Source organism: Malus domestica, chromosome 07 (assembly GCF_042453785.1).
Source record: "Malus domestica chromosome 07, GDT2T_hap1".
Lineage (NCBI taxonomy): Eukaryota > Viridiplantae > Streptophyta > Magnoliopsida > Rosales > Rosaceae > Malus > Malus domestica.
In genome coordinates this window covers 11,845,774-11,866,794 of record NC_091667.1, presented here as the reverse complement: position 1 = coordinate 11,866,794, position 21,021 = coordinate 11,845,774, and the positions used below count along the sequence as shown (strand labels likewise).

The window sequence follows — 21,021 nt, the reverse complement described above, 5'->3', positions numbered from 1 at the left end:
GAAAGGCATGAAGCAATGGAGTCAAGACAAGATTAATTTTAATTTAAGAATTTTAACAATGAACCTTGAATTAGTACACTTGGTGATATGGATTCCATGTTTCATCAAGACCACTCTGAACAAATGCGAGATTTTGGCATGGATTCTTCGTTCCCATTCTCACTTTTGACTTGGCATCTATTGCTCTGTTTAACATGTAACATTATATGTATTAATATAACACGTATATAAACCGCATATTGCATTGTGTGTATATAATGTAATCTTTTTCTTATACCAAAAAATAGTTGGCAAATGACACATTCAACCTGCAGATATAAGTTCTATTCAAGTTTATACCAAATTCATATAACATTTCCAAGTAAATTCATACAAAATTCGTTTAAAAATAAACAAAAATTTTAGCAAGTTGGGCTAAAATACTACAATTCCTCAAAGTCGAAAAAGCGGGGAAAAAGGAAGTCAGCTTAGCATAATATACAAATTTTCAAGCTTTGAATTGCCTTGTTCGCTAATCAGTATTCTGTTATGTATACATACAACCATTGAACTTATTATTTGAATCCAAAGCGGAAAGGTCAGGAAGACATTCACAAAACCAAATCAAACGCACCAAATATCACATCAAAGAATAAATTATATAAATTGACAGATTGAAAGAAACTCAGTAGAGATTAGAAAGAGAAAGAGAGACCGGAGGAAGTGGGAAAGTGAAGAGAGACGTAGTTGTAGAGGTTAACGAAAGAAGCCATTGCCAAGAAGTCAAGCTTGAATAATTAACATTTATTGTTACAGATGATTAACTCTAAGGTTTCTCAATATCTATGATCAAATGCATGTAAATGGTTAAATGAGTAATTTAGCTTATTGATTTTTCTTCAGCCACCAGTGCAAAATTCATACGAATTCTCTCATATGCTTTGTAAATCTACCAAGATTGGTAATAACATGCTACTTAGTAGAACATTCATTATTCACCCATTACTATTTAGCTCATAGTTACGAATACATACATATATTCTGGAAAATTTAAATACCTAATTGTGCAAAAGCATATGATGAGGGAACGAAAAAACCAAAGTAGGTACCTGGCTAAACTGGAGAGTAGTGTTGTTAACATACCTAAGAATATACTAACATTCGTTTAAAAATGCATTTATGTAAGTACTAACACTACATGGCACTAATAATTATTGCTACGCATATGAGGATTAATCAACCCTTAATGGCACTAATAACGGACTTACATCTACATATTTAAGAGGATTGATATAATTGAGTGAAGTGTAATCACTAGCGTTTCACATTTAACATAATTTCAATTATGAAATCTACATCCCAGTTAAATAATAAAATCAGGGATTAAACTTATTTACTATAATATGTTCATGTATTATAAATTATTAATACATGCAATGAAGAATGGTTCCATAGTACACGTATACTGAGATGCAAAGAGGGCAAAAGATTGCATAATTGGAAGGAAGAGCTTCAAGATGAGAATTGAATTGATCAGCAAAAGATTGCATATACTGAGATGGAAATTGTAAGGAATGTGGATGTACAACTCACATAAGAATTGACTTACCTGATAAGTGCACAGTAACCAAAACCCAAAAAAATTATAATACGCAAACAGAAAAATCTAAACGAAAAAACCAAGGAGATAGGAAAAGGAGGATGAATCATTATTTAACTGAAGAATACAATTCATAGAACAATAATTAGTACATAAAACAAAGCATCAATGTAAAAGTCATGGGGCTACCTAAATTCTAAGGGTTGAGGACGATAGCTTAATAGCACCAAGTTCCATTTTCATTCAGAGTTTGGAAACTGAATTCAAGACTCTTCTGGGTTCCTATTAACAAACATAACATGGCGGACCAAATTAAAAACAGCTTTAAACCGAAAATTAAAACCTGAGTAGTTCTAGTTCTTTTTGTAAGAATTCTCATAACCCTGAACAAAAAGAAAAGTTTACCGCAAGCTTGGAGCTAATCGGGGTCACATTCTCCTTGCTCTGCAAGTACACATCACAAAATTCGAAGTTGAAAACTTTTTTAAAATATATATAGCAACTTGTCCTACCAACCTGACTTTAAAATACAACTTCACTGCTTTTAGAGGGTTGTGGTTTCTTACATCACAAAAATGATATATAATGTAAACTAATGAACTTGATTCTCCGTGGAGGGGTATGTGTATCTTTTAGAACATCTATAGCTGACAAAATGGAAAGGTAAAAAGCCATTAAACAATTATGTACACCTAAACAATGGTCTAAAAATAAGCTAGCTTATATAGATGTTACCAGAATCTCAAAATGAACGATGCCCTGGAAATAGCCATACCCTATTGCGCCTCCTTGTTCCCAGTTTGTTCCGAAATGGGGGTTTGACTCATAGTTTGCTCTGCAATGGGAGTTTGACTTATAGTTTGATCTGCAATGAGAGTTTGAGTTATAGTTTGATCTACAATGGGAGTTTGAATCTTGACCGAACAAAATTATTGATCGAAATCGTTCTATTTATTAATGCTTGTTCAGAGTGAAATCTGTTTTCCATGCAAAGAAAACAAAGTGAAATCTGTTTTCCATGCAAAGAATCTCTTCGCTCTCCGCTCAACACTTTTGATACGTTTTATTTAAAATGGGTTCTCGAATTGGTCATCTCACAAGGTATTCTAACTCTCTTTTCATTCATTTCACATAAACCAATCATACATTTAAAATAGGGCTTGAATAGCCTAATGTAAACTACACGAAAAAAGATTTTGAACTTGGTCCAGTAGCTGAAAAGAATTTGTGCCTCCAAATACTAATGCTTACCCATAACCTAGAATTTAAAATTAGCATTTTGTGGCATTAGGATGTGAAAACTGAAGCGGCCGTTCGTTCTCTCTTCAGGTTTTGCTTTTTTTTTTCTTTCTTGTTTTCTTCTTGTCGTCCCCCTTCTTCCTGAAAGGGAGGTAAAACTCAACGTGGGTGAAGGAGAGTGGCCACCTCCTCAAACCATTTTGCACGTTTAAAGAAAATGGGAGCAATTGCTTCCCTAATTTCTTTTATTATATATATATTATTGTTATTATTTTATTAGTTTATTACTTTTTTGTAATTAGGCGGTTTAGATTCTTTTGTTGATCAATTTCCACTCTTAATTTTTCTTACCACTTAAAACCCATTTTCCTAGAATGCAGGAACCACTCCATTGGAAATTATCCCAATTTCATTTTCAGTTTGTGAGTCTTTGTAGATTTGCCAGTGGGGTCTCGACTCTTGACGGATAAAACAATGGTCTTGTAGATTTGCTCGTAAAGCTCTGGTACCAGCTCAGGTGTTTTCAACATCACCACCTTCTTTTTATTATCTGCCTTTACCGGCAATGTTGTTCGTGGCTTTGTTCTGTCCCAGCAACAACCTAAAAACAAATCAACAAAAAATGCATTGATATCATACAAACAATTTGATACTTTACATCTTCAAGTAAAAAAAGAAAAATCAAATAGCTACAATATTTCCCCAAGTAAACAAAATTATTAATTATAAACATTGAACACTAACTATTTCTCGAATTAGATAGGGGTACCGATACTATTTCTTAAATATAACACTAGTACTATCATTATTTCTTAAACTGAACACTGGCATTATCATTATTTCTTAAACTGAACGCTCACTATTTCTTAAACTGAGTACTGGTACTATCACTATTTCTTAAACTGAACATTCACTATTTCGTAAACTGAACACGGGTATTATCATTATTTCTTAAACTGAATACTCACTATTTTGTATATTAAACACGGGTATTATCACTATTTCTTAAACTTAAGACTAATATTATTACTATTTCTTAAACTGAATACTGATTATTTCATAAGTTGAATACTGACTATTTTTAGAATTGAACACAGGTACTGTCACTATTTCTTAAATTAAACACTGACTATTTCTAGAACTGAAAACTGACTATTTATTAAATTGAAAACTTGTACTATCATTATTTCTTAAACTAAATACTAACTATTTTTCGAATTAAACAAAGATACTATCACTATTTCTTAAATTGAGTACTGATGTCATCACTAATTTTTAAACTAAACACTATTTCTATAATTGAACATGTGTATTGTCACTATTTCTTAAACTGAACACTGTTATTATCACTATTTCTTAAACTTAATACTAACTATTTCTTAAACTGAAAATGGGTATTATCACTATTTATGAAACTGAACACAAGTACTATTTATGAAAGTGAACACGATAACTATTTATGAAACTGAACACGAGTACTATTTATGAAACTAAACACGAATACTATTGCTGAAATTGAACACTAACTATTTCTAAAATTGAACATTAACTATTTCTAAAATTGACCATTAACTATTTATAGAACTGAACACGAGTAATATCATTATTTCTTAAACTAAACAACGACTATTTTTGTTATGCATGAAACAAAAACATAATTTCAAAATACCTCCAAATACACCACATAAATTTTCATTTACAAATTTATTATTTTCATTCACAAACTCACGACACAACACCCCAAATGCACAAATATAATGGCCAGCCATCATCAAAGGTTTATAAACTACATCACAAAGCAAATCCATGAGAACATGAGATATTACAAACAAACAAAAAAATTAAACGAACCAAACTCTCATTTTTATTTTAGCATTCTAATGGCTTATTTTCCAAATCAATACAACTTTGCCTTAAATCTGCCTTCCATTCCAATCAATGCTTCCTTGTACCTAGAAGTAACAAAAGAATGCTCACCAATACTTGCAACGTAATGCAGTAGCTTAGTGATTTCAAAAGGGAAGCTTTCCCTCAAGTACTTAAATCCATCAGTTCCTCCATTACTCCTCTATGAAATGAATCAAATATATCAACCATGACAGATATTTAATATTTTTCTCTCTAATTTCTTACCAAAAACAGCAAAACAATCAAACATTCAACAGAACCCGCAGCTCGCATCTGCCCCTTGATATATTTTCTTCCACATGAACTCTTCAACAAAAGGAATAACTAGCCAATCCCATGAAGAAATTAAACTACATTCAGAAAGAACACAAAAACAAACACCCTTCATTCCTCTGCAACAATGGTTCCCCTCTTACTCACATAGATACCATCAAGAAACTTCCTAATACACAAGATGGCATTTCTGGTTGATCAGGGCACAAGATTGAGAAAAAATTCATTTCCATCCAAGATGGGGTTATCCTTGACCTTTTCACATTGGGTGATAGAAACATCATCATATCCACCTTACTCACCTTCTTTCAAAAAGTTACGTGTGTCGATCGACTTGGCCTCATTAGTGATGGAGGCATTGATGGAAAAATTAGCATACACAAACGCATCTTGTAGCGATACCCCTTGGTGATGTCGGTGATGAGATTTTCGATGTGGGAGAGAGCGGTGCAAATGGCAGGGCTGATTTTAAGGGAGGCGAACCAGGCCTTGACCTTCAGCTTCAGCTTTTTGGTCTTATTCCCATGAGGACCTCGATGATCTTGGCGTGGACCTTGATCTTGACACCGTCGGGGATGTCCTTGGTCTCAGAGGAAAGGATGGTCATCATCTTCGCTTCTCTGGTTGTTTTTTTCTCTCTCTCTCGCTTTGCAGGTCCGGTTGGTGATGAAAGGAGACGAGGAATTTGAGGTTATGGAGGCAGGGAATAGCAAAGAAAAAAGGAAGAGAGGATAAACGAACAAAGACTTGTCGTCGGGGCAAAATCGGAAATTTATAGTTTGAGCCATTTTAATTGGACTAGTTTAATATTGAGTTTTGTCCTAACCATTAAATAAAGTTATTACATAGTTTTTTGTTAACATTCAAAGTTTTCAAGCCTTTATCATTGGTTTTCCTTTATATTTTCTCTGACTTTTTAACAGAATAACAAAAAAAAACACACATCAACAATCCCAAATCACAAATTTTGATGCATTCAAATTTATCTCCTACCTACCTATTCATTTCTCAAAATTAAAACCCTAATAAAAATTAATCTCCAAATCTCCAATTTGTAAATCATAATTTGAAACCTAATCAAAAGCTCGTGATCCCTAATTTGGTTTATTAAATATGAAATTGCTTACCTTAAATATCTGGAATGTTGGAGATAAAACAGAGAGGATTGTGGTTGACGGCACAGTACACGGTGCACCAACATTTGTACGGAAACAACTCGCTGGAATTGGAAGACCCAGACCCAGATTCAATGCCAAATCAAGAACAAATTAGTGATAATTTAAACTAAAAGTCCTTAATTATTGTTGCAGAGAGAATTCATATCAAGATTAACTACATTATTTGATTCGAATGGAATCCAAAAGCAGCATTAACAAGAAAGGTAAAAAGTTTAAGGAGAAATTAGGTTCTAGTCCTCATTTTATTACTCTATTGATTAAAACCTTATTTCTTTTTAATTTTTTATCGAGATTATTGGGTATTAATAACATTATTAATTATTTCAATAATAAAATATTTTTTGTTTTTAAATATATTCTGTGACAGCCCGTCCCGAAAAATTATGATTTTTATAATTGTATTACGTGGAATTTCGAAAAGGCCCTTTGAGGCATATGTCTTGATTTGTGTTAATCGCTTGTCATGACATGTAAGACTTGATTTCTTGGCATATTCTTGTAGTACTCGTCGCTACAGACGCGTGGGCGTAAGCGGTTCGTGATTTGGAGCTATAGCGAAGAAGTTATTAAAGTTTGAAATTTGATCAATTTATTAATTTCAGAAAATATGGATTCTTCCTTTATAAAATCTGGTGTGCTATTTGGATGGCCTAGATTTAAAGAAGAAGAAATGGATGGTGCGGATGGAAAGGAAAGAAGGAAAAAGAAGAGGAAGAAGAAGAGGTTGGGCAAGCTGCCCAACCAGAGGGAGAGATGCAGTAGCTCCGGGAGAGAAAGGAGGGAGCTAGCCGAATTGGGAGGAGAGAGAGAGAGAGAGATTGACCAATCGGAACAGGGAAGGGAGGAAAGGAGAGAGGGTGAGAAGCGGAGGAACGGAGGAGAAACGGGTTGAGGGAACTCGCAACCCGTGTTCAACCCGGTCGACACCCGTGTGCAATTTCAACGATTTTCACCCATTTTTCCGTCGAATTGCTGCAAGAAATTACTTAGGAACTTCTCCACGACCTTCCCTCTATCCATTTCATCTCAAATTTGGAGAGATTTGGTCTTGAAAATGGAGGAACCCGCGAGGAAGGGTGCAACGGTCTTAGTTTCGAATCACCCAATCCCGAAGCAATTTCTTTCAATTGCCACCACCCATGGCATCCTCTTGAGGCCTAGAACAAATCCCAAGAAATGGTTGGGATGGCGAAGTTGATTTGAGGACGGATTGAGCACACCCAAAACCTAGGGTTTTCGACGGGTTTTGTTGAAATTGGAGGCCTTTCCGACCGAATTGGCCTTGGCCACAGGTATGAAAGTTTCTCTACTCATTGATATCTTCATTTCTGTAAATTTTGGTAATTTTTTGAAATAGTTGAATTTTCCGGCGAGCCGGGGCGGCCGACCGCCACCCACGGCGGCGCATGCGGCGGCGCATGGCCAGTGGACCATCAATGTTATTTTTAGGCTATGTTTGATATCCTGAATTCAGTTTTGATAGTGGTTTGTCGTTGGTTGATCATTTGGACTTAAATTCGATACGATTCATGGTTAGGCCAAAAGGTGAATCGAAGATCCAACCGTCGGATCTTCACCAAACTTTGATATGTAGTAGTACATAATATTTGAAGAATGTGGGAACTTACGGATCGGGAATTCTATGGACGAATCTTCCCGAATTGGATTTGTAAGTTCATAAAATAAAAGGTTAACCGCCACTTAGTGTTGGAAATTGGCGGATATCCAACCGTCGGATCGTAACGAAATTTTAGTATATTGTTCTAGAAGTTTAATGTGTATGTTGGGGAGTGACGGATCGGAAATCTGAGTTGTGGATCTTTCAAATTGAGTTATGTGGGGTTATGACCCTACCGTCGAACTTAGTCGACGGTTGACCCTTGATCAAAGGGTCTCGCATTATTCTTGAATGCCCTTGTGGCTATGTGTTATGTGAATTTCATATTCTATGGATAAGAGTTCTGAGACGTGGTTTGATAACTGTTTTAGGAGCCGAGCGTTCGGGACGCCTTGGTTTTGATGTTAGGGAGTCGTAGCGCGGACCCTAGGTGAGTGGGCATTTGTTTTCTATATATATCTATATACTATTGATTTTCCCAGAAATCGAGTTAAATGAAATGCGTTATGAAATGAGTTTTGAAATGCCATACATAGAAATTATATGAATTATATGATTTGGTATATGATGCATATATGTGAAATGGTGCTGTGGACACACAGGTGAGTTTTTATATTATTCAGACGATTTATTTATGTGAATGGCATTGAAAGCTCATAACCTGCACCCTAGGTGATAGTGCTTATATTATTCACCACACCGCACGCTCGCCTTGGATCCAAGTAGGTGGATGTCGTACAGACCATTAGAGGTGGTTCCGACATGCCAGTCGTACAGACCATTAGAGGGGTTCCGACTGGTGGGTGACCTTAGATTATGCGCGCAGATGATTGATGAGAGAAGCACTAGAGCGTATTATTTCACCATCTTAGTCGTACAGACTACTATACGTAATTCCGACTTATGTGCAGTGTAGTGCCGTACAGGTCACAGTTGGTGACTTCGGCAGGGCCGTACAGGTCACAGTTGGTGACTCCGGCTGGATGGGATATTGAGCTATAGAATCAGCCGTACATGACCACTATAGGGTCTCCGGTTGATTTGTTATTTCACCTGATTTATATTGATGCATTCATAGTATATTTTGGCATATGGCATGACATGGCATATTCTTTCTGAAAAGCGTTGAAGGATTGTGATTTGAGCTTTTGATGATATATATATGTTTATATACGATTATATATTATTTTCTGGGAAAGTATACAGGTTTTTAAGAGAGGGGTTATAAATGTTGAATAAATGAGATGTTTTGAAAAGCTTTATTTTTGCCCACTCACGTTTTCTGTTTTGCGCCCCTCCAGGTTCTATTAGCAAAGTTCTTTATCGACGAGGATTCGTGGCATGTCCCTGTTAAGGTGGCTACTTTTGTGGGTACGGTTTCTACCTATATTGTTGTACTTGAATATGCTCTGACATCACGTGTGATTTGGGTTCATACCCATGCACAGTGCACTCTGTTATTAGGCACCTTTAGGTTTAAAATTATTCGCATTTTTCCTTATCACCACTTTATGGTTTCGTCACCTTCCAGGTGGCGGCCAACACAGCTCGATTCGGGGTCCTAGTGGACATTCCGGATCGGGGTGTGTCATATTCCTTGAGTGTTAAAAATGTTACAATTAGTATATTTATATAATCAATCAATGATAGAAAAATTAACATATGGTATATTTATGTTTTATTGCAAAACTTTGTATCATATATTTATATTTTTAGTTTGTTCCCACTTTTAATTTGCAACCTTTTTTTTAAATTTGTAGTATTTTCACTTTAGTTTTAATTTGTACCTATGTATTAATTTCATTTTGCGCCCATATTTTTTAAAATTTCATTTGTACTCATAATTTTTTAATCTTTTATTTGTACCCTAATTTATTTATAATGCACCTATTCTTCTTTATTAATGTACCACTTTGTTACATGTGAAATGTACCAATTTTTTTTTTTTGTAAAATGAACCAATTTTTTAACACTATGGATACATTCTTTTGCCATTTATTATTTCTTATTGTTACATAGTTTTTATCCATTTATTTAATCAAAATGTTTGAATTTTTTTATTGTAGCCGTTTCTAATAATATTATAATAAGAAATTTTAAATTTATAGGATTATAATTCTCATAATATATCAAACAATTAATGTCAAAATTATAAAATTATAAATATTAATAGTAATATAATGAGGTGTACAAAGTCAAGGGACTTTGATCAAACTTTGAATACCATTAAGGTTTTAGTCAAAAAGTGTTAGGGACTAGGGACCGCATCCAAAGTATCCCAAAAATTAATAGCAAAAGTCACATTTCAGCAGCAATTAATAGCAAAAATCAAACTTTAGTAGCAGAGACCAAAATAATTCAGTGAAAAGGAAACAATCCCAAACAAATAGAAAGAACTTGAGAAACAATTCCGAACAAATCTTTGGAAAGCAACCCCATCCCTCCCTCACCCTCTCTCTCTCTCTCTCCAATTCCAACGTATCCATACATCTATCTCTCTCTATAATAGACGTGCAGTTTCATTAATCTTTGTTGCCGAAGCATGCAAGATGGTGAAAAGGCTATTTATCTAAGAAAAAAAGGGCACATTGTCCATCATAGAAAGCAAGCGTGGAGGGAGAAGAAAATTAATCATATTCCAGAAACCAAATATTCACGGAATCTTAGAAACAGTCACAGCAGCTGACCCCATAAAAAGTTGCTCTTTTGAAATTTACAATCAAAGAAACAAACCATCATCAGTTGTACCGTAACAAAGCAAGAGCACAAAAGGAAGTGATTGAGTTTAATAAACCCTAGTTTAGTTACACAAAAGCACTAAACATAAACGAATCCGAAACTACTGATTGCCAAAAATATCCCAATCAAAAATTAAGATAAAAAACCAATCTCCCTATAGACACCACAAAAAATGAAAACTAAGTTTACCCAAACGAAAACGGTTTCATGAATCTCACATCTCTCATTTTTTTCAGATGAGATACACACTGAATGCAAAACCATGGTAGAACATGTGCTCGAATCCAATATATTGACAGTCAAATAAACCTCTAAATTTCAACACAGCTTCAAAAATTAGACAAATATAGATTCCAATTTCATCACCGAGACATTATTTAAGTTGCACTGAATTGTACGCGAATGATATATTATAACTTAATGGAGATAGTATAATTGAACGATTCCCTTACCATTTCATCAACTAATATGCATTGCAAATCATCAAACTGATCATCAGATCCAATCAATTTGGGCCTCCAAATTCTGCATATCCGGACTCTAATCTTCTTGTTCGACTAAAAAGGTTCCAAACTGCAGATCGAAACTATACTCATTGGCCACTGACATCACTGGTAAGTAGAAAATTTAGCTTACAAAAAACAAATTGCTTTTGTTAACATTCTTAAGCTGGCATTAATTGCTTCTTAATGCAGGAAAAGTGCTTTTGCTTTTTAAGCATAATGGGCAAACTTAATGTTGATCTACGTAGTGTTTTTAGTTATGGTAAATTACATAAAAGTACCTTAACTATTGGATCATTAACAGTTTCATACCTCATCTTTAAAACGTTTCAATGTCATACATTATCTTCGAATTTGTTGCAGTCAGTTGTCTATCTATACCTCTATTAAATGATGACGTGACATGATACGGAGCCCACTTTCTATTAAAAATTAATAAAATATTAATTAAATATTAACTAAATATTAAAAAATTAAAAAAAACAAAAAAAAACCAGATCCCATCACCCCACCCCTCCTCGAAACCCCATCCCCTTCATCATCTTCTCCATCCGTCGTCCCCTGCAACTCCTTCTTCGGTTCTTCCCCATCCACCCGTGTCTACCCCCAACCTTCCTTCAACACCCCGTCGCACCCCAGCTGCATCATCAGCGCCGTGTCCGCCGGCGTCGCCACTCCTCCCGCCGCAAACTGCACCACGGAAGCCTCCCCAGCTGCTTCGTCTGCATCACCAGATCGTACAGCGCCACGATCTTCTTCTACGAAATCCACCACCACAAAAAACCCAGACCCCGGAGGAACAAAACCCACCTTCCCATTGCAGCCATTGTTGTCGACAATGGTAAGCCTCGAATCGAAGATCCCCGTCTCGGACCTGACTTCCCACGACGAAGTTCTCATTGTTTTTGACAATGGTAAGCCTCGAGATTACCTTAGATTGAACCCTCATCTCGTGTAGATAGTATCTTGGGTGAGTGTTGCTGCAAATGGAAGCGACTAACGGCGTTCTCCTCCCCTCTTTGTCGACGGCGTCTGGGTGCGTCTGGGTCGGTCCATTTCTGGAAGAGGGGTGGGCGGCAGAGAAGGAGGAGGCAGGTCTGGGGAGGGGGGGGGGAGATGTTGGCGTGGGTGGGGAAGGGGTCGGGGGTTGCAGGAAGGGGAAGGGATTTGGGTTTTGGGTTTTGGGTTTTGGATTTGGGTCGGGGAAAAAGGGTGTTTGGGGATTTTTTTTTTTTTAAGGGTAAATTATTATTTTAATAATTTTTTAATAGAAAGTGGCCATGCTTTAAGCCACGTCAGCTTTTAACAAAGGAATTAACAGACAACTAACGGAAGGTATGACATTGTAACAAATTCAAAGATAAGGTATGATATTGAAACTTTTTAAAAATGAGATATGAAACTGTTAATGACCCAATAACTAAAGCAGTTTTATGTAATTTACCCTTTTAGTTAATAGAAATGAAAGTTTAAATTGGTTAGTTAAACTAATGACTAATTGTTTGATTGCATAGCCAGTTCGGGTGGAGAACGTGATTAATTTATATGTAGCCTAATTTGTTTTGCTGCATTTTTATAAGAATATACATTACTGGTAATTAGTTTAATTTCTTTATGGTCACTTATGTTGCATTTAGGATTAATTTCGGCTAGAGGGACCATGTTACTTATGATATGATAAGGGATAATGATTATCTGCTCTTCACTTCCGGTGTCCTTTCCGTGCCCTCCTGTTTGTGTGATCACGGTTAAGTCACGTCAACATTTTATACTACTATTCATTTTTGTCTTATTATATCTATAAAAAAAACAATATAAAATATTGATGTGGCTTAACCGTGACCACACAAAACAGGAGAACACGGAAAGAGTACCGGAAGTGGAGGGCAGACAATCCTTATCCTATGATAAGATGGTTAATGTGTTAATTAACATTTGTCAATAGTACTTGACACATGATTTTATGTAATAAGTACGCATAAACTATCATGTAATTTTTTATTGGATAAGTTACATTTTATCTTCTGAAATTTGCATGCAATTACAATCTCATCGAATATTTTTAAAACATTTCAATTTCATATATTTATTATCATTTCATTTCAATATCATATTTCCGTTAAATCATCTGTTAAGTAATGACGTGAAAAATAAAATAAAAATAAATTATAAAAAATAAGTACAAAAATAAATACAAAGGGGCCCACTCGTCTTCTCCGGCAAATCTTAAAGGGGGTGTGCTATCCATACACCCCAAATTACTTCTCACACATCCTTGTTAATTTTTGTCCGTTGAATTTCTTCAATTAATCCAATCCGACGGTCAAAAATTAGAAGATATGTGAGAAGTAAAATTGAGTATCTGGATATCACACCCCCCCCCCACATCTTAAAACAAGCATAGCAGCCGGGTACCACTCCTTCCACAATTTCTACGCCGCCGTCGAGGGTGGGCATCTGGAAACCCAAAAAAAAAAAAGATGTGCCGTTAAAACTTTTACCCAAAACTCCTGTGCAGATCGCCGGTTCTCGGGTCGAACTGGCGAGTTTAGCGTGCAGAGCGTTCGCGACGGAGGTGGAGTCGCCAACACCGCCAGAAGATGACGTGCAGAGCATTCGCTGGGATTCATCTTCCCACTTTTGGCCTTGTCGCAGTCGCCGCGACGTTTATTTCGACAGCCCGCTGGAGATTTCGGGGGGAAGGTTGCTGAGCCCAGCCGAAATCCATGCCGAGGTGGCAAGGTTCGCGAATTCAGAGATTCCGAGGAGCCACCAGTCGACGTAGGAGTCATAGGCGGAGATTCCACACCGAATATGATTTCTTGTCCTTGTGCAACAAATCTTCTCTAACAAATCTCGGGGTTCGAATTCGAAAAACAGGTTTCCCCAGCAGATTTGGATCTTCCTTCCATGAGAAGGGGAAAGCAAAACCTTCGGTACTGGTTTATGCAAGCAAAGGACCTTGCTTCTTTCTTCAATGTCAGGCAACAATTGACTATTGTTGGAATTTCTACCACTGTAATCTTACCTACTTAGTTTTCTGCAACATCATATCTTATCTTGCATATTAATCTAATTACACCAGATCCAACCAAACCCACCATGAAAACTTGTAAATAATTCAAATTTTCTCTAAAAACCCATTCTTTTGAATCACAATGCAAAATTGGAACTGATTAATCGAAGCAGAAATGCTGAAATATGAAAAATCTGCAAATTTACAGTACCAGCAAGGACCAAACGTCTCTTGGGCGGAGGAACGTCACTCGGGCTCTCAGTCGATGAACACCGTGCAGATGGATGCCTTGCTCGGTCGAGCCGTGTGGTCGGTTTTGGGTATTTTCTCAGGAATCGTGTGAAAATTTTCCAGGAAAATCTTCAACATGACGAATTTTAAAGGCAATGGAAAATAGAAGTTTTGTCCTCTTTGTGTTGGACGGTAGAGTGTTTAGAGAGTCGGAAAAAACCGGTTCCACACGCCCCCTCGACGGTGGCGAAGAACTTGATGAAGGAGGTGGCATCGGGCTGCTTGTTTTAAGATTTGGGGAAGAGTGGTGGGCCCCTTTTACTTTGTTTTAGGGATTTGGATCCTCTCCCGAGCCAAGGAGAGGATTCTCCTGACCAAGCATTGTGGGCTGTTGGATTTTCATCTAACGGCTATAATTAGAACTTTAAAAGGATTTCATGTTTGTAGCCATTAGATAAAAATCTAACGGCCCACAATACTTGGTCAGGAGGATCCTTTCCTTGGGCTCAGGAGAGGACGCAAATCCTTGTTTTAGTTTATTTTTGTATTTAAATTGATTTTTTTGTAATTTTATTTTTGCCTTGTCATCAGAATATATGGGCCATGTATTTGACACGTCATTACTTAAACATGTTACTTAACAGATTTTTTATATTAAAATGAAATAATAATAAATGTATAAAATCAAAATACTTTAAAGATAATGTACGAAGTTTCAATTGCACTTAAAGCCGAGAAGATAAAATGTAATTTATCCTATTTTATTTTTCTTACAATATTCTTCTCCATCAGTAGTTAATTAGAATATCCAAGGAAATTTAATTCACTGGCAAAAACCTAATGTGAGGTATTTATATATGCAGATAACACTTTGGGGTTCACTACTCATCCACCGGCGTACCTTAGCCCACAAGCATCAGGGAAGAACCTTCTGATTGGAGCCAACTTCGCTTCAGCTGCATCCGGTTACGATGAAAAAGAAAAAGCAGCAACCTTAAAAGTAAAATTCTTGTCTTATTTATAACAACACTCTAGATTCTGGGGAGGGGCTTTTGACACAATATCTTAGGTGCAGAGATAAACACTCTTATATATGTTAATGTCGTAATCTTTTTCAACAAATTACCTTTGTAAGGTATCAAAACAAGAACTTTTCTGCAGCAAATAAAATTCTTTCCTTTGCCATGGTAGTTTTGTTTAGATTAATCAATGTTATACCGAGATGCATTTCTTAGCTCAAATTTATATACTGCTGGAAAGTCAGTTTGTTATCCCACAGTAACGCGCAAGCATTACTATCTAGTTACTATAGTCTAAAGTTGTGAAGTCACTTGGTTGAAATATGTTTTACAAGACTTAAGTGTCAAACATAAACATCCAGTTAAGTTATATTCCGATAATCAAGCGACACTTCACATCGCTTCGAATTCGGTCTTTCTCGAAAGAACCAAGCACATGGAAATTGATTGCCACCTCGTACGAGAGAAGTTTCAAAGTGGGATGATTTGGACATCTCACATTTCAACCATGAAACAACCAACTGACACCTTCACAAAGTCACTGAGTTTATACCAGTTCACAACTTTGCTTTGCAAGTTAGGAATAATCAACATCCATTCCAACTTGAGGTGGAGTGTTGAGTAATGCAAAGCCTATCATCAATCCCTTGATTTAAGGAGTCCATCTCCTTGGTTACCGTACAGTCATCTCAGCTTACTTTCCATTCACATAGGAGTCTAATTCATGTAATTATTTGTATTGGCCTTAATTTTAAGATTTTGATTGATCCATGTATCTGTATAAGTCTCTTGTACCTATTAGTCTTTTTCTTAATGAAAACCATTCACAAAGAATAAAAGGTTTTACAAGATTAGATTGTTGGGGTCAAGTCAAGACTTGTTTCTTCTATGGTGCTGCTCATTTTTCTAACTTTTGATTTCACGTTGTTGGCCCTAAAAACTACCAAGCCTATGTGGTGCGCAGGTCGAGTAACTAACGAGCTAACTATGTCATTCGGTTATGTGCAGGGCGTGCCAACTTGGTGCCCGAGCTTGGCCGGGGAGTAGTTGCGTGGCATTGGGTGTGCTGCTGACTTCTTGATCTTGCGACTGCGGCTGAGGAAGGAACTCGTCTCGGCCTTCAGGTTCTATAGTCTGAAGACAAGGCTGCTAGTTCTGCGAAGTTCACAAATTGTCGGCGCCGGATTCGGTCATAGTGATTATATTCGTAAGAGTATAAGCACGACGAATCGACACCAGACTATATGGGCACAAGTACTCAAAGCAGATGTACGTCTTAATCGTAAATGTGGTTCGGTTGTCAGAATATCGAACTCTAAATCCTACTTGTGAGTATTCAATCATAAAACAACTCGGCGTTCAATGTGCCGAGCCTAATAATATGTAACACCTCACTTCGTCGAGAAGCCTAATGAGATGACCTCTGCCAACAAGAACTCAAAAATCCTTCTTGGCCGAGATTTGGATAGGTAATCAGTCGGCCTTGACGCAGTGTTGTTTATCCAAACTGAACGTGCTCCGCGGTCGGTTGATTCTACGGTAACAGTGATGTTTATCCAAACTGAAGGTGTGCCTCCACAGTGTTGTTTATCCAAACTGAAGATGTGTAGGCGGGAAAAGGAAAATCAAAATCTCAAGGTTATTAAAAGGTTTCGCGTAAAGCGAGAGTTTGCGCATGGCAGTTTGTGTGCTGAATTGGAGGGGGCTCAAATGATGCAGCGCACCTTGTATTTATAGTATTCATATTTTTTGCTTGGCAATGACTGATAATATTGTAGAGTCCAACATCAACTCAAACTTGCGGAGAAAAAATTGAATCGTGTTAGAGGCCTATCCTTCAGATTGATATTCGTGGCTTTTCAAACAAAGCAAAAACCTATCTAGGCTTCTAAGTTTATCACATCAGAACTCCCATCAATGCCTTGCTTTATCCCATTAAGACTCCCAATGCAACTATAAAGCTTTCTTTTTCTATGACATCTGTTCAGGTGCAACCACACATGCAATGTGAATTGCAATATGTCACTGTAATCTAACTCTTGCACGGCATTAGTCAAACACTTATTCAATCTTATCCATACCCCCTTGTTCTCTTATCTGACAAACATTTAATTTTGATGAAAATTGTTGTTTAACCAGACATAAAAGTTAACGAATATTCCTTTCGGACGACACTCTTCATCATCATTACTACTTCAAAACCATCTGATCAAATACCTTACCACATGAGTCTTGAAGTTGGAGATATCGCCCCATTTATCTTGTACAAGAAAGTATCAAGATAATTCACCATCAAAGGATTATATCATGATTAAAACCACAATATATCCTTCAATAGTAATTGTCTTAAATATTATGCCATCCAACGGTTAAGAGCTATATTCATTAACGGCTTCGATCATTCGGGCCGATTGTGTAATTTTGGGTCCAAACGTTGCCCCCCAGTTTCCTTAAGCTTCGGCTCATAAGCCGAATGGTTAAGGAAATTAAGTCTCTCCAGCCAATCAGAAGTACTTTGACCGTCATCCCTTGCCACTGTTCACTTGATTCTTAGTAACTTGCCGATGGAACATGGTCACAGCTCCTTTTGACCAAAGAACAACCCATGGTCGAAGATAAGTGATAAATAATCATAAATCAAGGTCGAGAAGAATTGGGATTGGGGTCGAGGGTAAAATGGGCCGAGGTCGAGAAGAATACATTGCGGTCGAGGTCGAGAAAAGTCTTTCCAGGCAGTTCGGCCTGCCTATATATATATATGTTAAACCCCAAACCAGCAATCATGACTTATTCGGCCAAATTTCCATTGTGAGGATTCCAGCCAACATCCCAAAAAAGTCACCACGGCTCACTAGCCTCTTCTTGATTAAGGGTGTGTTTACGTACCAGTAATGTCAAGCCCCGATTCCAACATCCGTCTAGGATCGACATGTGTCGACACCAATACCCGTATATATCATATACCCCGCCTCCAGGATATTACAAAGCACAACTCGAGAATCGAATCACATAGTAGTTTTTCGTATACTTTATGGCTGCATCTAACCTCCTCATTATACTGCCTACGTACCCTCATTAGGGATCAAGCCATCCGTAGTTCGTCATTTCACTACACTCAAATATTCATCAATTAAATCGCTATGTCTCAACACTATATCACAATGCATAACATGCAATATTACAAGGGACAAACGACGGAGCATAATCATATTCACTGGTCATAAAGTTCAATGAGTCTAATCATAATTACCATAACCATAACCAACATCATTCCATAATCACATCCATCAATAATGCCAACCATCACATCATCAATAACACATACAACACGTCGAAATGCGGGCTAGAGCGCCACAGTTCGGCCGAAGACTACATCTCTGAAAAAGGAAATTTTGGACCACCCAATGGAACCAAGGCACCAAAGGGGATTCGGAACCATCACTCAACGGAATCCAATTAGGATACGATTCCGGACCATCACTTAACGGAATTATGGAGTAGAAGGGATTCCGGACCGTCACTCAATGGAATCCAATCATGATACGATTTTGGACCATCACTTAACGGAATCGCGAAGTATAAGGGATTCCGGACCATCACTCAACGGAATCCAATCAGAACTCAGTTCCGGACTACTCAACAGAACTGAACAGAAGTCCAGGAATCATAACAACAGCTCGAAAGAACAAGACATGATTCAAGTTACTCAATTCACAAAGACTCAACGAAACGAAACAATATCGAGCAATAAATCCCCACCACAATGGGTTATCGGTCCATTACTAGACCTCACATCTCCCAAGCAATTCAATATGCATTTCAATCACATGTCACAACCATTTCCAATACACAAGTCAAATCACATTTCACTACATCATACCAATCACTATGCTTCCAACATTATATCTCAATCCATAACTTGTAACATATCAAGGAATTACGAAGCACAATATTAATATTTAATCACGTTAATCAATCAGTGAGATAGCATATCATTTCACGAATTTAATTAAAGAACTCTACATAATTCCATACTTGGGTTATGGATAATAATATGGTAATTCTAATTTGTATTCACAAGATCCATCATGGGTAATTCCCATTCACACGAATCTAGAATTCTAAGATAACCTTATGGAAATGAGCAAGAACAAGGATTCTGGACTACTTAACGGAATCAAAGTATCAAACAATTTCTCATAATTTACCCAGACCTGTCGCATGTGAAATAAGTGTCTACATCATGGAAATGGTGCTATCAAACCAACACACAACTTACCTCCTACCTCCACACTTATGATTTACAACATGAGCACATACACCATCCATTTCTGAATTTCCCATCTAGGTACCAAAGCATTGTTTCAAATTATTACTACAAGCATCCATCACCTCGATCAACTCTTATTCTCAAGTATATGCAATTACTAAATGCATCACTTCCGACTCTAGTCTTAATTAGATTACTTGGAACTACCAATTCACACTATGAGATCCAAGTCCTATTTTGGTTAACTTGAATTAACATGATCAAAATAAATGTAACATTTGAATGAAAACAGTTAGAGAAAATAAGTGAAGATGCTACTTACAAATATAGATGAACCTGTATATAAAAGTCTTGGCAGTTGGTGCATATATATATATATCTGGGGATATAAGTAAGTTCCTTTGAATATGCATACATATATATATATGTATACGGTAGATAAGGAAACAAATTCATCCCTTCATTAATTTATACATACATATAAGGATTCGTTCAACTTTAGACATAAGCAGAAAGGTCTGATAATGCTAAACCAATGAGATGGAATCAATATGCTCATCAACAATGGCTATTCACTGTCATCACAAGGATAAAATCTGGACCACGTCTGACTAAATGTATACTAACAACTCGAGCAAAATTGTACCAAATATGAAGAGAAACAATTTCACATTATGGGGCAATATAATTGTCGATTCCCCATCATCAACATTACATTAATGCATTCACTAACTTTAAAGCAACAAATGCAACATGATAAATGGGTAATTTTCAAATAAGACTATACATACATAATGTTAACCATCAGCATTTCATAAATCAGATGTCACACACTGGGAAATTCGACTTTTTCCAAAAATTCTCAAATTTTATAGGAATAAAAATCTCAACAAGTAGAGTAAACTTTATACCTGTGGCCAAGTCCAATTTGGCCGGGAAGGCCCTCAGATTGGCTCCTCGCATCCGTCGAAAACCCTAAGGTGGGTGTTCTTCAATTCGGCTTCCTTGGTGTTCCAACGCCCCTACAACTGATTGGGTGTTGTTCTTGGGTCCAAGAGAAGTTGATCAAGGGTGATAGTGAATGGTGATACTCATCGGAATGACGAATCGCCATCGAGAACCCCCAGGTTTTCCGGTGGAGTTCTACCTAAATTTGGCCTTAAAAACCCTTCAATTTGAGCAAATAAGGTAGATGAGAGGTTGTGGAATAAGTTGCAGGTGGTAGAGGGTTGAGAATGACCTGAAAAAATGGTGGAGATTGGCCGATGATAGGAGCATATTTATGCGACTTAGTATGTTTGTTTTCGTGCATTTATGTTCTTAGTTCTTAGTTATGTTAGTAGTTTAAGCCATTTTCGTGTGTTTATAGGTTCTATGGGCCAAGGATGCAAGAAGATGCATTTTGGAGCATTTTGGAGCATTTTTGGGCCAAGATTGGATGGTGCAAA

At 36.9% G+C, this 21,021-nt stretch overlaps 1 long non-coding RNA gene and 1 pseudogene across 3 annotated transcripts; one reads left to right on the top strand and one right to left on the bottom strand.

Annotated features, from left to right (window-relative positions):
• Positions 1-4,907: 4,907 nt before the first annotated feature.
• Positions 4,908-5,641, bottom strand: LOC139197631 (large ribosomal subunit protein uL6-like; annotated as a pseudogene).
• Positions 5,642-6,900: 1,259 nt separating this feature from the next.
• LOC139197864 (uncharacterized) lies at positions 6,901-12,574 on the top strand. 3 transcript variants are annotated; one of them, XR_011583238.1, is made up of 5 exons: positions 6,901-7,469; positions 8,167-8,225; positions 9,097-9,166; positions 11,034-11,293; positions 12,490-12,574. It is a non-coding gene; the product is annotated as an uncharacterized lncRNA (long non-coding RNA). The 3 variants fall into 3 exon arrangements; XR_011583237.1 differs by lacking the exon at positions 12,490-12,574 and having other exon boundaries at positions 11,034-11,448; XR_011583239.1 differs by lacking the exons at positions 8,167-8,225; positions 12,490-12,574 and having other exon boundaries at positions 11,034-11,448.
• Positions 12,575-21,021: the final 8,447 nt, after the last annotated feature.